The 16994-nt window shown below is 39.3% G+C and overlaps 1 protein-coding gene and 1 long non-coding RNA gene across 2 annotated transcripts in view; both read left to right on the top strand.

Annotated features, from left to right (window-relative positions):
- Positions 1-16994, top strand: part of sema3b (sema domain, immunoglobulin domain (Ig), short basic domain, secreted, (semaphorin) 3B) — a 365064-nt gene that overhangs the window by 116065 nt on the left and 232005 nt on the right. The gene's annotated exons all lie outside the window — the stretch shown is intronic.
- LOC144013202 (uncharacterized) lies at positions 13544-16545 on the top strand. The gene is made up of 4 exons (XR_013282176.1): positions 13544-14036; positions 14185-14268; positions 14820-15021; positions 15954-16545. It is a non-coding gene; the product is annotated as an uncharacterized LOC144013202 (long non-coding RNA).

Genomic DNA, 16994 nt, shown 5'->3' with positions numbered 1-16994 from the left:
GAGTCCAGCCCTAAAGACATCTACGAACTTATATTTCATCTTACTGATACCGCCACCTAGTGGCAATTTTTTTTCTTACCAATTTTCTTGTACATTTTTTCTCCAAACACATTAACTGGACCAACCTCATATTTGCTCAGATGAGGGTTTCGGCCTTCATGATGTCACAACACGAAGTTTGTGAGTTTTCGCGAATCGCTGTGGGCGTGGCTAAGCACTGTTCGCCAAGAAAACAACGCCAGTTTTGAGGGTCTAAACATGCGCAGAAACTCATGAAACTTGGCACACACATCTGGCCTGGTAAAATGAACAATATTTTATTGTTGATTGTGCTATTTTTACAAAAATGACTCAATAGCGCCCCCTAGAAATTTTTAACGAAGCAGCCCCGATTGTACGTTTAAGCAAGATCTACGAAAATTTTTACGTGTATGAGGGAGCAAAAGACCTACAAAAAAGTCTCTTGGACCCATATGCTAAAATGAACAGGAAGTGAGCTACGAATTTTTGAATGTCCCATTTTTTACGATTTTTGCACATTTTCAGAGGGCATACTTTTGCCCACTTCTCCTACACGTTTTATCCGACTGACTTATGACTTGACCTGGACCATGCCAAGACCTGAGCCAACAACAGACGGAAAAATCTTGACTTTTGGAAATACTATATGATGAGGGCGGGGCATCAAAATTTGTGTTTCGCACTGAAAAAGGATATGCTTAATAACTCCCCGATACATGCTCCAAAAAATCCCACACTTGACATGTATGCTTATAATCAAGGCCTGAAGGTATCTCTATGACAACATTCAGTTATAAATACAGCGCCACCTAGCCCTTGAGGCTTATATAAAAAAAAATAAAAAATACCCCACATATGGTATTTTGTACAAAAAATGTACACTCATTCTAAGTGTGATAACTAAGTCATTTATGAATATTCTTTTAGTTTCCACCACTCAAATTGTTCACTGGCTTCACACCGATCCAAACGTATGTACGTTTCCATTTTGTTTTATTCATTTTTGATTGCCCCTTTGGACAATAAAAGTAAACATTGTGCAATGAGTACAACGAGCGATGATGTGTATATACACTTTTACAAAAAAATACCAATCAGGGCAACTCATTGCCTAAAAATAAATAAGGACGCTGATTTTTGCAGGTCTTAACAATCACCAAAATCCGTTGAGCTTGACAGACACTGGAAAAAAAAATATTCTACATGTAAACGTTTATTATGCCATTTTCAAAGAAATTTTGCTTCCAATATGCCAGTACCCCAACGTGCCAGTACCCCAACGTGCAAGTACCCCAACGTGCAAGGACCCCAACGTGGCCCGGGCTGCGAGGGCCCTTTATAGCTGCTCGCAGCTCTAGTTATTCTTCTTCTTCTTTATTCTCCGCAAACAATCGCGATTTTGGGTACCTAAATATTCACGAAAACTCACCGAACCTTGCACACTCCTCAGGTCCGGCGAAAAATTTGATATTATGAAGTCGTTATAACAACGCGACTCTATAGCGCCCCCTAGCGTAGAAAAATAAAAACCAAGCCCGGCACGTTTGAGCTAGAGCAACGAAAATTGGCAGGCACGTGTAGCACCCCGAGACGCACAAAAAAGTCTATTGGCACCATGTAGCTAAAATGTACAGGAAGTGAGCTATGAATTTTTTAATGTCCAATTTTGGCCTATTTTGGCACATTCACTGTAGTCATGCTTTTTCCCCCTTTGCAAACATTTTTCATCCAATTGACTTCAAACTTGGCATTTATCATCTCAAGACCTGAGAGAACAGCTGGGCAAAACATCTTGCCTTTTCGAAATACTATATGACGGGGGCGGAGCATCAAATATTGACTTTAAAATTTCATTTGTCCAGAAAGAGCAAATGCTGAATAACTCCCATGTACAAGCTCCAAAAAATCTCAAACTTCTCAGGCAACGTAATAGTCACGGCCTGAAAACATCTATATGACAAAATTCAGTTATACATATAGCGCCACCTAGTGGTTACAATAAATGTCATACTTTACGTTTTTAGCTACTGTGCTGAGCTCGTTGAAGGGATCCATTTGAAAATTGGTCAGAAAAGCCTTAAGATGTTGATCATGCCCCACACCGAATATTGTAACTTTTCGCCAAAGGGCGTGGCCGCTACGGTGACGCTAAGTCTGAAGATTTTTCGTGAAAATAAAAGCTGCATTAACTTGACCGAGATGATCCTATCTTCTCAAAATTTCACACATTTGATGAGAGTCCAGCCCTAAAGACATCTACTGACTTATATTTCATCTAACTGATAGCGCCACCTAGTGGCAATTTTTTTTCTTACGAATTTTCTTCTACGTTTTTCTCCAAACACGTTAACTGGACCTACCTCATATTTGCTCAGATGAGGGTTTCGGCCTTCATGATGTCACAACACGAAGTTTGTGAGTTTTCGCGAATTGCTGTGGGCGTGGCTAAGCGCTGTTCGCCAAGAAAACAACGCCAGTTTTGAGGGTCTAAACATGCACAGAAACTCATGAAACTTGGCACACACATCTGGCCTGGTAAAATGAGCAATATTTTATTGTTGATTGTGCTATTTTCACAAAAATTACTCAATAGCGCCCCCTAGAAGTTTTTAACGAAGCAGCCCCGGTTGTATGTTTAAGCAAGAACGACGAATATTTTTAGGTGTATGAGGGAGCCCAAGACCTACAAAAAAGTCTCTTGGACCCATATGCTAAAATGAACAGGAAGTGAGGTACGAATTTTTGAATGTCCCATTTTTGACGATTTTTGCACATTCACAGGGGGCAGACTTTTGCCCACTTCTCCTACACGTTTCATCCGACTGAGTTAAGACTTGGCCTGGACCATGTCAAGACCTGAGCCAACGACAGGGGGAAAAATTTTGTCTTTTCGAAATACTATATGATGAGGGCGGGGCATCAAATTTTGTGTTTCGCAATGAAAAAGGATATGCTTGATAACTCCCCGGTACATGCTCCAAAAAATCCCAAACTTGACATGTATGTTTATCGTCAAGGCCTGAAGTTATCTCTGTGACAACATTCAGTTATATATGCAGCGCCACCTAGCCCTTGAGGAATAAAAAAAAATACCCCACATACGGTATTTTGTACAAAAAATGTACACTCATTCTAAGTTTGATAACTCAGTCATTTATGAATATTCTTTTAGTTTCCACCACTCAAATTGTTCACTGGCTTCACACCGATCCAAACGTATGTACATTTCCATTTTGTTTTATTCATTTTTGATTGCCCCTTTGGACAATAAAAGTAACATTGTGCAATGAGTACAACGAGCGATGATGTGTATATACACTTTTACAAAAAATACCAATCAGGGCAACTCATTGCCTAAAAATAAAAAATAAGACGCTGATTTTTGCAGATCTTAACAATCACCAAAACCCATTGAGCTTGACACACTCATCACACCTGGCAAAAAAAAAAAAAAAAATCCACGTTTATCATGCCATTTTCAAAGAAATTCTGCTTCCAATGTGCCAGTACCCCAATGTGCAAGTTCCCCAACGTGCAAGTACCCCAACGTGGCCCGGGCTGCGAGGGCCCTTTATAGCTGCTCGCAGCTCTAGTTATTAGGGCCCGAGCAGCGACCGCTGCGAGGTCCCTATTGTTTTTGTAAAAATTATTATTATTATTATTATTAGGGCCCGAGCAGCGACCGCTGCGAGGTCCCTATTGTTTTTGTAAAAATTATTATTATTATTATTATTATTATTATTATTATTATTATTATTATTATTATTATTATTATTCTTTATTCTCCGCAAACGATCGCGATTTTGGGTACCTAAACATTCACGAAAACTCCCCGAACTTTGCACACTCCTCAGGCCCGGCGAAAAATTTGATATTATTAAGTCGTCATAACAATGCGACTCGATAGCGCCCCCTAGCGTAGAAAAATAAAAACCAAGCCCGGCACGTTTGAGCTAGAGCAACAAAAATTGGCAGGCACGTGTAGCACCCCGAGACGCACAAAAAAGTCTATTGGGACCATGTAGCTAAAATGTACAGGAAGTGAGTTATGAATTTTTTATGTCCAATTTTGGCCTATTTTGGCACATTCACTGTGGTCATGCTTTTTCCCCCTTTGCAAACATTTTTCATCCAATTGACTTCAACCTTGGCATTTATCATCTCAAGACCTGAGAGAACAACTGGGCAAAACATCTTGCCCTTTTGAAATACTATATGACGGGGGCAGGGCATCAAATATTGCCTTTAAAATTTCATTTGTCCAGAAAGAGCAAATGCTTAATAACTCCCATGTTCAAGCTCCAAAAAATCTCAAACTTCTCAGGCAACGTAATAGTCACGGCCTGAAAACATCTATATGATAAAATTCAGTTATACATATAGCGCCACCTAGTGGTTACAATAAATGTCATACTTTACGTTTTTAGCTACTGTGCTGAGCTTGTTGAAGGGATCCATTTGAAAATTGGTCAGAAAAGCCTTAAGATGTTGATCATGCCCCACACCGAATATTGTAACTTTTCGCCAAAGGGCGTGGCCGCTACGGTGACGCAAAGTCTGAAGATTTTTCGTGAAAATAAAAGCTGCATTAACTTGACCGAGATGATCCTATCGTCTCAAAATTTCACACATTTGATGAGAGTCCAGCCCTAAAGACATCTACTGACTTATATTTCATCTAACTGATAGCGCCACCTAGTGGCAATTTTTTTTCTTACGAATTTTCTTCTACGTTTTTCTCCAAACACGTTAACTGGACCTACCTCATATTTGCTCAGATGAGGGTTTCGGCCTTCATGATGTCACAACACGAAGTTTGTGAGTTTTCGCGAATTGCTGTGGGTGTGGCTAAGCGCTGTTCGCCAAGAAAACAACGCCAGTTTTGAGGGTCTAAACATGCACAGAAACTCATGAAACTTGGCACACACATCTGGCCTGGTAAAATGAGCCATATTTTATTGTTGATTGTGCTATTTTTACAAAAATGACTCAATAGCGCCCCCTAGAAGATTTTAACGAAGCAGCCCCGGTTGTACGTTTAAGCAAGAACGACGAATATTTTTAGGTGTATGAGGGAGCCCAAGACCTACAAAAAAGTCTCTTGGACCCATATGCTAAAATGAACAGGAAGTGAGCTACGAATTTTTGAATGTCCCATTTTTGACAATTTTTGCACATTCACAGGGGGCAGACTTTTGCCCACTTCTCCTACACGTTTCATCTGACTGAGTTAAGACTTGACCTGGACCATGTCAAGACCTGAGCCAACGACAGGGGGAAAAATCTTGACCTTTCGAAATACTATATGATGAAGGCGGGGCATCAAAATTTGTGTTTCGCACTGAAAAAGGATATGCTTAATAACTCCCCGGTACATGCTCCAAAAAATCCCAAACTTGACATGTATGTTTATCGTCAAGGCCTGAAGCTATCTCTATGACAACATTCAGTTATATATGCAGCGCCACCTAGCCCTTGAGGCATAAAAAAAAAATACCCGACATACGGTATTTTGTACAAAAAATGTAAACTCATTTTAAGTGTGATAACTAAGTCATTTATGAATATTCTTTTAGTTTCCACCACTCAAAATGTTCACTGGCATCAGACTTATCCAAACATATATATATTTTTATTTATTTTTGATAGCCTCTGTGGACATTAAAAGCAATATCGTGAATGAAGGATATGCTTAATAACTCCACGGTACATGCTCCAAAAAAAATCCCACACTTGACATGTATGCTTATAATCAAGGCCTGAAGGTATCTCGATGACAACATTCAGTTATAAATACAGCGCCACCTAGCCCTTGAGGCTTATATAAAAAAAAAAACCCACATACGGTATTTTGTACAAAAAAATGTAAACTCATTCTAAGTGTGATGACTAAGTCATTTATGAATATTCTTTTAGTTTCCACCACTCAAATTGTTCACTGGCTTCACACCGATCCAAACGTATGTACGTTTCCATTTTGTTTTATTCATTTTTGATTGCCCCTTTAGACAATAAAAGTAACATTGTGCAATGAGTACAACGAGCGATGATGTATATATACACTTTTACAAAAAATACCAATCAGGGCAACTCATTGCCTAAAAATAAAAAAGGACGCTGATTTTTGCAGGTCTTAACAATCACCAAAACCCGTTGAGCTTGACACACACTGGCAAAAAAAATATTCTACATGTAAACGTTTATTATGCCATTTTCAAAGAAATTTTGCTTCCAATATGCCAGTACCCCAACGTGCCAGTACCCTAACGTGCAAGTACCCCAACGTGCAAGGACCCCAACGTGGCCCGGGCTGCGAGGGCCCTTTATAGCTGCTCGCAGCTCTAGTTATTCTTCTTCTTCTTCTTCTTCTTCTTCTTTATTCTCCGCAAACAATCGCGATTTTGGGAACCTAAATATTCACGAAAACGCACCAAACTTTGCACACTCCTCAGGTCCAGCGAAAAATTTGATATTATGAAGTCGTTATAACAACGCGACTCTATAGCGCCCCCTAGCGTAGAAAAATAAAAACCAAGCCCGACACGTTTGAGCTAGAGCAACGAAAATTGGCAGGCACGTGTAGCACCCCGAGACGCACAAAAAAGTCTATTGGGACCATGTAGCTAAAATGTACAGGAAGTGAGCTATGAATTTTTTAATGTCCAATTTTGGCCTATTTTGGCACATTCACTGTGGTCATGCTTTTTCCCCCTTTGCAAACATTTTTCATCCAATTGACTTCAAACTTGGCATTTATCATCTCAAGACCTAAGAGAACAGCTGGGCAAAACATCTTGCCTTTTCGAAATACTATACGACGGGGGCGGAGCATCAAATATTGCCTTTAAAATTTCATTTGTCCAGAAAGAGCAAATGCTTAATAACTCCCATGTTCAAGCTCCAAAAAATCTCAAACTTCTCAGGCAACGTAATAGTCACAGCCTGAAAACATCTATATGACAAAATTCAGTTATACATATAGCGCCACCTAGTGGTTACAATAAATGTCATACTTTACGTTTTTAGCTACTGTGCTGAGCTTGTTGAAGGGATCCATTTGAAAATTGGTCAGAAAAGCCTTAAGATGTTGATCATGCCCCACACCGAATATTGTAACTTTTCGTCAAAGGGCGTGGCCGCTACGGTGACGCAAAATCTGAAGATTTTTCGTGAAAATAAAAGCTGCATTAACTTGACCGAGATGATCCTATCTTCTCAAAATTTCACACATTTGATGAGAGTCCAGCTCTAAAGACATCTACAAACTTACATTTCATCTAACTGATAGCGCCACCTAGTGGCAATTTTTTTTCTTACGAATTTTCTTCTACGTTTTTCTCCAAACACGTTAACTGGACCTACCTCATATTTGCTCAGAGGAGGGTTTCGGCCTTCATGATGTCACAACACGAAGTTTGTGAGTTTTCGCGAATTGCTGTAGGCGTGGCTAAGCGCTGTTCGCCAAGAAAACAACGCCAGTTTTGAGGGTCTAAACATGCACAGAAACTCCTGAAACTTGGCACACACATCTGGCCTGGTAAAATGAGCAATATTTTATTGTTGATTGTGCTATTTTTACAAAAATGACTCAATAGCGCCCCCTCGAAATTTTTAACAAAGCAGCCCCGGTTGTACGTTTAAGCAAGAACGCCGAATATTTTTAGGTGTATGAGGGAGCCCAAGACCTACAAAAAAGTCTCTTGTACCCATATGCTAAAATGAACAGGAAGTGAGCTACGAATTTTTGAATGTCCCATTTTTGACGATTTTTGCACATTCACAGGGGGCAGACTTTTGCCCACTTCTCCTACACGTTTCATCCGTACAACGAGCGATGATGTATATATACACTTTTACAAAAAAATACCAATCAGGGCAACTCATTGCCTAAAAATAAAAAAGGACGCTGATTTTTGCAGGTCTTAACAATCACCAAAACCCGTTGAGCTTGACACACACACTGGCAAAAAAATATTCTACATGTAAACGTTTATTATGCCATTTTCAAAGAAATTTTGCTTCCAATATGCCAGTACCCCAACGTGCCAGTACCCCAACGTGCAAGTACCCCAACGTGCAAGGACCCCAACGTGGCCCGGGCTGCGAGGGCCCTTTATAGCTGCTCGCAGCTCTAGTTGTGTGAAGGCTGGAGGCCTTCACACATATGTTATTCTACACCATTCCCGTTATTCTTATTAGGGCCCGAGCAGCGGCGGCACCGGCGGCGGTGCCGCTGCGAGGCCCTATTGTTTTTGTAGGAATTCTTATTATTTTTCTTCTCCGCAAACGATTGCATTTTTGAGACACTAAACGTTAACGAAAACTCACCAAACTTTACACACACGTCACGCCTGGCGAAAAATTTGATATTTTAAAGTCGCCATACATGATAACAGAAAAATGGCTCCTTAGCGCCCCCTACATAGGTTAAACGGATCCCAGGTCCGCTGCGATTGTCCTACGGCTATGAAAATTTTGTGGCACCTGTAGCACATCCAGATGAACAAAAACCTCTTTCATGTGTGTACCCTAAAATAGACAGTAAGTGAGGTATGAGTATTTAAATGTCCAATTTTGGCCCATTTTTGCACATTTACAGGGGTTATACTTTTGCCCGCTCCTCCTACACGGTTAACCCGATTGACTTCAAACTTGGGATGTACCATCTCAACACCTGGGACAACACCATGGTAAAAAATGTAAAGTTTTTGACATACTATATGACGGTGGCGGGGCATCAAATTTAGAGTTTCAAAATTCTTACTTAAAGCATTGCCGGTGGTACGTTTAACCTAGAGCTATGAAAATTGGTACACATATGTAACAGACTATGATCTACAAAAAAGCCTGTTGGTACCATATGCTAAACCTAACAGGAAGTCCGCCAGAGGCGAGGCATCAAATTTTGTGCTTCAAAATTCTTATTTAATAAAGCATTCCCGGCTGTACATTTCACCTAGAGTTACCAAAATTTGAAGACATATGTAACAGCCCTCGAAGTACAAAAAACTCTTTTTGAACCATATGCTAAACCAAACAGGAAGTCCGCCATTTTGATTTACTTTGAAACGTGTTGCCATTTTTTTGGCCATTTCATAGGGGTCTTATTTTAACGAACTCCTCCTACAGAGAGTTTCCGATCATCTCAAAACTTGGTGTGATTCATCTTAAGAGGTTGAAGATGAAAAGTTATTGAAAGCTTTTTATTTCGTCGCACGCTCTTGACGTGGCATGCACAGTTTGCAAAGGAAAAAAATTACTTCTTAATGAAGCATTCCCAGTTGTACGAAGCAGCTAGAGCTACGAAAATTTGGAGACAAATGTAACAGCCCACGATGTACAAAAAAGTCTCTTGGTGCCATGTGCTAAACCCAACTGGCTGGAGGCCTTCACACATATGTTATTCTACACCATTCCCGTTATTCTTATTAGGGCCCGAGCAGCGACCGCTGCGAGGTCCCTATTGTTCCTGAAGGAATTCTTATTAGGGCCCGAGCAGCGGCGGCGGCGGTGCCGATGCGAGGCCCTATTGTTTTTGTAGGAATTCTTATTATTATTATTATTATTATTATTATTATTATTATTCTCCGCAAACAATCGCATTTTTGAGACGCTAAACGTGAACGAAAACTCACCAAACTTTACACGCACATCAGGCCTGGCGAAAAATTTGATATTTTAAAGTTGCCATACATGATAACAGAAAAATGGCTCCATAGCGCCACCTACATAGGTTAAACGGATCCCTGTCCCGCTACGATTGTCCTATGGCGACGAAAATTGTGTGGCACCCGTAGCACATCCAGATGAACAAAAACCTCTTTGATGTGTGTACCCTAAAATAGTCAGAAAGTGAGGTATGATCATCTGAATGTCCAATTTTGGCCCAGTTTTGCACATTTACAGGGGTCATACTTTTGCCCGCTTCTCCTACACGGTTAACCTGATTGACTTCAAACTTGGGATGGACCATCTCAACACCTGGGGCAACATCATTGTAAAAAATCTAAAGTTTTTGGTATACTATATGACGGCGGCGACGCATCAAATTTAGAGTTTAAAAATTCTTACTTCACGAAGCATTGCCGGTTGTACGTTTAATCTAGAGCTACGAAAATTGGTACACATATGTAACAGGCTATGACCTACAAAAAACTCTTTTTGAACCATATGCTAAACCTCACAGGAAGTCCGCCATTTTGATTTATTTTGGAACGTGTTGCCATTTTTTTGGCCATTTCATTGGGGTCTTATTTTAACGAACTCCTCCTACAGTGTTTATCCGATCATCTTCAAACTTGGTGTGATTCATCTTAAGATGTTGAAGATGAAAAGTTATTGAAAGCTTTGTATTTCGTCGCACGCTGTTGTCATGGCATGCACTGTTTGCAAAGGAAAAAAAATATCCTTAAAGAAGCATTCCCATTTGTACGAAGCAGCGAGAGCTACGAAAATTTGTAGACATATGTAACAGCCCAAGATGTACAAAAAAGTCTCTTGGTGCCCTGTGCTAAACCCAAGAGGAAGTCCCCCAGGGGCCGGGCATCACATTTTGAGCTAAAAAACTCCTCTTTAACAAAGCATACCCGGCTGTACGTTTCACCTAGAGTTACCAAAATTTGTAGAGGTATATAACAGCCCTCGAGGTACAAAAAACTCTTTTTGAACCATATGCTAAACCTAACAGGACGTCCGCCATTTTGATTTACTTTGGAATGTGTTGCCATTTTTTGGGCCATTTCATAGGGGTCATATTTTAACGAACTCCTCCTACAGAGTTTATCCGATCATCTTCAAACTTGGTGTGACTCATCTTAAGATGTTGAGGATGAAAAGTTATTGAAAGCTCTTTATTTCTTCGCACGATGTTGTCGTGGTATGCACTTTTTGCAAAGGAAAAAAATCCTTCTTAATGAAGCATTCCCAGTTGTATGAAGTAGCTAGAGCTACAAAAATTTGTAGACATTTGTAACAGCCCACAATGTACAAAAAAGTCTCTTGGTGCCATGTGCTAAACCCAACAGGAAGTCCCCCAGGGGCCGGGCATCACATTTTGAGCTAGAAAACTCCTCTTTAACGAAGCATTCCCGGTTGTACGTTTCACCTAGCGCAATGATAATTTGCAGTCATACATAAGAGCCCACGATGTACAAAAAAGTCTCTTGGAACCATGTGCTAAACCAAACAGGAAGTCTGCCATTTTGATTTACGATGGGATTTGTTGCCATTTTTTGTGGCCTTTTTCAGGGGTCATATTTTAACGAACTCCTCGTACAAAGTTCATCCGACCGTCTTCAAACTTGGTGTGTTTCATCTTAAGATGTTTAAGATGCAAAGTTATCGAAAGTTTTTTATTTTGTCGCACGCTGCTGCTATAGCGATGCATTGTTTGCCAAGTAAAGTGCTGCTTTGTTTTTTTATCTATACATGTGTGAAAACTCATGAAACTTTGCTAACACATCAGACTTGTCATGAACATGAATTTTTAGAGATTTATTGTGCAATTTGCAATAAATAGCGCCCTCTAGACATTTTTATGAAGTATTTCCGATTGTATGATTCTGCTAGATTTGTGAAAATTAGGACAGACCCCTATCAGCCTAAGACCTACAAAAAAGTATGATGTAGCCATTTGCCAAACCAAAGAGGAAGTCCGCTATTTTGATTTTATTTTGGGAATTATACATCATTTTTGGCCTCTTTCATTAAACTTTGCACAGACAAGGCATGGAAAAAACTAACATTTTAAATGGTCCTTGTTCCATGTAACAGTACCCCAACGTGCCAGTACCCTGAAGTGCAAGTAACCCAACGTTGTGCTCAATAGCGCCCTCTATGCATTTTTATGGAGCATTTCCAATTGTATGATTCAAGCGATACACAACTAAAGATGACTTGACCTAGATTTGTGAAAACTGGGAGGCATACCTATTAGCTTAAGACCTACAAAAAGTATTCTGTAGCCGTATGCTAAACCTAAAAGGAAGTCCGCCATTTTGAATTTATTTTGGGAATTGCACACCATCTTTGGCCTTTTGCACTCACAAAGCTTGTCAAAAACATTTTAGATGGTCCTTGTCCGATTTGACAGTACCCCAACGTGCCAGTACCCCGACGTGCAAGTACCCCAACGTGGCCCAGGTTGCGAGGGCCCTTTATAGCTGCTCGCAGCTCTAGTTATTATTCTTCTTCTTCTTCTTCTTTTTCTTTGTTATTATTCTTTTCCGCAAACAACCACATTTTTGAGGCAGTAAACATGAACGAAAACTCACCAAACTTTACACGCAGATCGGGTCTGGCGAAAAATTTGATATTTTAAAGTCGCCATACATGATAACAGAAAAATGGCTCTGTAGCGCCACCTACATAGGTTTAACGGATCCCTGTCCCGCTACGATTGTCCTATGGCTACGAAAATTGTGTGGCACCTGTAGCACATCCAGATGAACAAAAACCTCTTTGATATGTGTACCCTAAAATAGACAGGAAGTGAGGTATGAGTATTTGAATGTCCAATTTTGGCCCATTTTTGCACATTTACAGGGGTCATACTGTTGCCCGCTTCTCCTACACGGTTAACCCGATTGACTTCAAACTTGGGCTGTACCATCTCAACACCTGGGACAACATCATGGTAAAAAATCTAAAGTTTTTGACATACTATATGACGGTGGCGGGGCATCAAATTTACAGTTTCAAAATTCTTACTTAACGAAGCATTGCCGGTGGTACGTTTAATCTAGAGCTACGAAAATTGGTACACATATGTAACAGACTATGATCTACAAAAAAGCCTGTTGGTGCCATATGCTAAACCTAACAGGAAGTCCGCCAGAGGCGAGGCATCAAATTTTGTGTTTAAAAATTCTAACTTAATGAAGCATTCCCGGCTGTACATTTCACCTAGAGTTACCAATATTTGAAGACATATGTAACAGCCCTCAAGGTACAAAAAACTCTTTTTGAACCATATGCTAAACCGAACAGGAAGTCCGCCATTTTGATTTACTTTGGAACGTGTTGCCATTTTTTGGGCCATTTCATAGGGGTCTTATTTTAACGAACTCCTCCTACTAATGAAGCATTCCCAGTTGTACGAAGCAGCTAGAGCCACGAAAATTTGGAGACAAATGTAACAGCCCACGATGTACAAAAAAGTCTCTTGGTGCCATGTGCTAAACCCAACAGGAAGTCCCGTAGGGGCCGGGCATCACATTTTGAGCTAAAAAACTCCTCTTTAACGAAGCATTCCCGGTTGTACGTTTCACCTAGCGCTATGATAATTTAGAGGCATACATAAGAGCCCACGATGTACAAAAAAGTCTCTTGGAACCATGTGCTAAACCAAACAGGAAGTCCGCCATTTTGATTTATGATGGGATTTGTAGCCTTTTTTTGTGGCCTTTTTTAGGGGTCATATTTTAACTCCTCCTACAAAATTCATCCGACCGTGTTCAAACTTGGTGTATTTCATCTTAAGATGTTTAAGATGCAAATTTATCGAAAGTTTTTTATTTTGTCGCACGCTGCTGCTATAGCGATGCATTGGTTGCCAAGTAAAGTGCTGCTTTGTTTTTTTTTTATCTATACATGTGTGAAAACTCGTGAAACTTTGCACACACATCAGACTTGTCATTAACATGAATTTTTAGAGATTTATTGTGCAATTTGCAATAAATCGCACCCTCTATACATTTTTTATGGAGCATTTCCGATTGGATGATTCAAGCGCGAAATAACTAAAGATGACTTGACTTGACCTAGATTTGTGAAAACTCAGAGGCATACCTATTATATTATTATTATTTTTTGTACCTTACAAGATTATCTCTTGTGCCACATTAAACCCCTTTGCAGGCCTGAGCCAAACCACGGTCCATACATTTGATACCACTGCTTTATTTCAATGGTCAAGTACTTCATAACCACACCTACTTATGCTTGTCCTTGCATATATAGTAGACAACAAAGAGCTCTTTCAACAAAAGACATTTCCATCTACAAAGTCATACAAGGTAAGCACTCTATAAATTCTGCAATCACTACACTTCTATTCCTAAATTATCACTTCAAATACCAACAATGGTTAATACAGCTACAAATTTCTTGTATGTTTATGAAGTATGATACTGTATTTATTTCTACTCCTTTGCTTTTCTACAGAACATGAACAAATCACCAAGCAAATTCTCTTTTGATAAAGACCCTCTAATCATCTCCATACGCAAAGATTGCCAACTTTTTTCCGTAAGTATACAATACATAAACTAAACAGGACAACTTTCTCAATCATATACAGTATGCCATACATATATGTATTAAGTTCTCATTTATTAACAGGTTTGTTAAAGGCACCTTTAGTGTGTTTTTCTGTTTGTAATGTTTCTCCACGAGCACGTCTAGCCATTGATATCATGTAGAACACATATGCTAACCTTTTAGAGACAATTGAAGCTGACTTGCACAGTAGCCACTATCTTAACCACTTAATTCACATGTCTACTTGACAACTTATTACATGTAGTGAAATGGTACTTTGTGCGTCTTATGCTTTTTTCTGAACACTGCTTTTCAACTCTTTCCTTAAAACCAATACATGCGGTACTGTTATACTGTATAAATATATATGTCCGTGTGTATATATTTGTATATTCTTTCAAATAAACTCGTTTTGACACACACAGCCATTGAGTAACATGCAACACGACCACAACGTTTTGCACCAACACGTTACCTCTGCTATTTAGAATCATGGAATCTAACATGACTGATTTTCATTGAATGCTTTGTCATTACAGTATGCATGCATTGATCATGCTTTCAGTCGCAACGACTTATACCAGCGCAGCCTTGATCTTCATTCCCAAATGAACCAACTAGTCCATGTGACTCGAGTCAATCGAGCACTTGAAAAACAGATAGACTTCAAAACCAAGCTTGTGAAAGAACTCCAGACTGCATTGGATATAAAGGATGCATGTGATGCATTTGTCCGTGATGGTAAGCTATATGACATGGAAGACACACAAACACTAACACAGCAAGCATCCCCATCCTACACATTGTGTATAATGAATGACATGTTTGACAATGGACATTTTTACATTTTTTTGTTAATGCACGTTCCTTTTTTTCTGTTAGGAATATCTTGAAGGTAACATTGGACTGTTAACTAAAACACTGACTGATTATTGAGCCTCAATTTCTCAATGTATATCATGTGAATACATACTACACTTGATTACTTTCAAATGTGACTGATATCATGTAGCTATGCTGTGATCTTGCCCTCTTTCATCCACTGATAGACACTTCAAAGTTCTTTTTTTTCTGTATCTTCTCAAAATAACTGACATATTCATGGAAAAGATTGTATTTAAATTCTATCATTATTAATTACTATTATTATGTTTATGTCTTTGCCCCTGATTATGATGTTTCTATACCATAGATTTTTTTTAAAAAATTTTTTGGACATACTGTGACATGACCTTTACAATACTAATTTTTACTAAGAAAAAATCAATCACACACCATAATATTTTATACTTATCCTGCATGTATCTGGACACACCATGCCAAATTTTACACTTACATAACCATTTATGTACCTGTCGTATCCTTACTTTTATTCATCATTTCATCACACAATCCTAAAACATTGCTTTTTGACCCAGAGGATTCAACTATACCATTTTTGCGTGTCTTATTACTTACTAGCTATATTATTTATTAACGGGCAAAAACTATGAATATAAGATCACCGTCAAATATTACGTCTGTAATATCCATATACAGTGCATTACATAATATGCATTTGTATTAAGACACTACCATGCTAAAAATATGCACACGACTGTTCTGGAAACTACACCTAAGACAACCAAACTTCACAGATCTAACATGATTCTTCATTCTTTTTTGTTCTACAGATGTATCAAATGCTGCCACACAGACAGAAGAAACCACTGAGGACATGCACGAAGACGATGATCACAATATAACAGGACAGGTTAACCCCCCTGAACTTTTAGCCCGCAGGTCAAAGCGTCCTAGGACTAATTCATCCATGGAGGTACATTATCCTAAGACAGACTATGTGCTAACCCAAACTCTTTGACCCCAAGGGATTCATCTGTCCCAGAAAACTTTTACACTAAAGAGTTGATCTGTCCTAGGGCGCTGTTAACCCCAGGTTAAAGTGTTATTTAATCTGTCCTGTTACAACAGCTATACATAAACAGCTGCATTCCTCTCCTGTTCCATCTCTCGCACTTCTTTCATCTCTTTTTCTCCTCTACTTATACCTATGCTTGCTCATGTGCTTTTTTCCCCTTTAGATGATGTCATTGGTTAGCCTGCTTCAAAGCTACATTTTTTCTTGAATAACTGTCACACATTTACTGTTTGCTGGACCCTACAAAACTGTCACAATACTTCACTATGTCATGAATACATATGTGTTGCACAGCGACACCACATTAAGAGTCATCAAAAAGCTTTTTATTTGATCACACACCATCTCTGTGCCATGCAATGTTTTCAAATAAACAGATGCTGGTTTTGAATATCAAACGAGCGACTTTTCATGAAACTTTGCACACACATCAGAAAGTCCACACTTTTGAATTTATTTTGGGAATTGTGCATCATTTTTGGCCTTTTACTGCACCTTTTTACACACAAGGCACGGCAAATGCATTTCTATTTTCCATGGTCCTTGTCTATTTAACAGTACCCCAACGTGCAAGTCCCCCGACTTGCATATACCCCAACGTGGCCCGGGTTGCGAGGGCCCTTTATAGCTGCTCGCAGCTCTAGTTGTGTGAAGGCTGGAGGCCTTCACACATATGTTATTCTACACCATTCCCGTTATTCTTATTCTATTTTATTCCTCGCACTTTTTTGTCCAGTTTCTTCTTCCACATTTTTCACCCGATTCACTCCGTTCCAATTTCAAACGATTCCAAATA

Source organism: Festucalex cinctus, chromosome 2, assembly GCF_051991245.1.
Source record: "Festucalex cinctus isolate MCC-2025b chromosome 2, RoL_Fcin_1.0, whole genome shotgun sequence".
Classification (NCBI taxonomy): domain Eukaryota; kingdom Metazoa; phylum Chordata; class Actinopteri; order Syngnathiformes; family Syngnathidae; genus Festucalex; species Festucalex cinctus.
The sequence above is the reverse complement of the archived record's forward strand: the minus strand, read 5'-3'. Positions and strand labels throughout refer to the sequence as shown.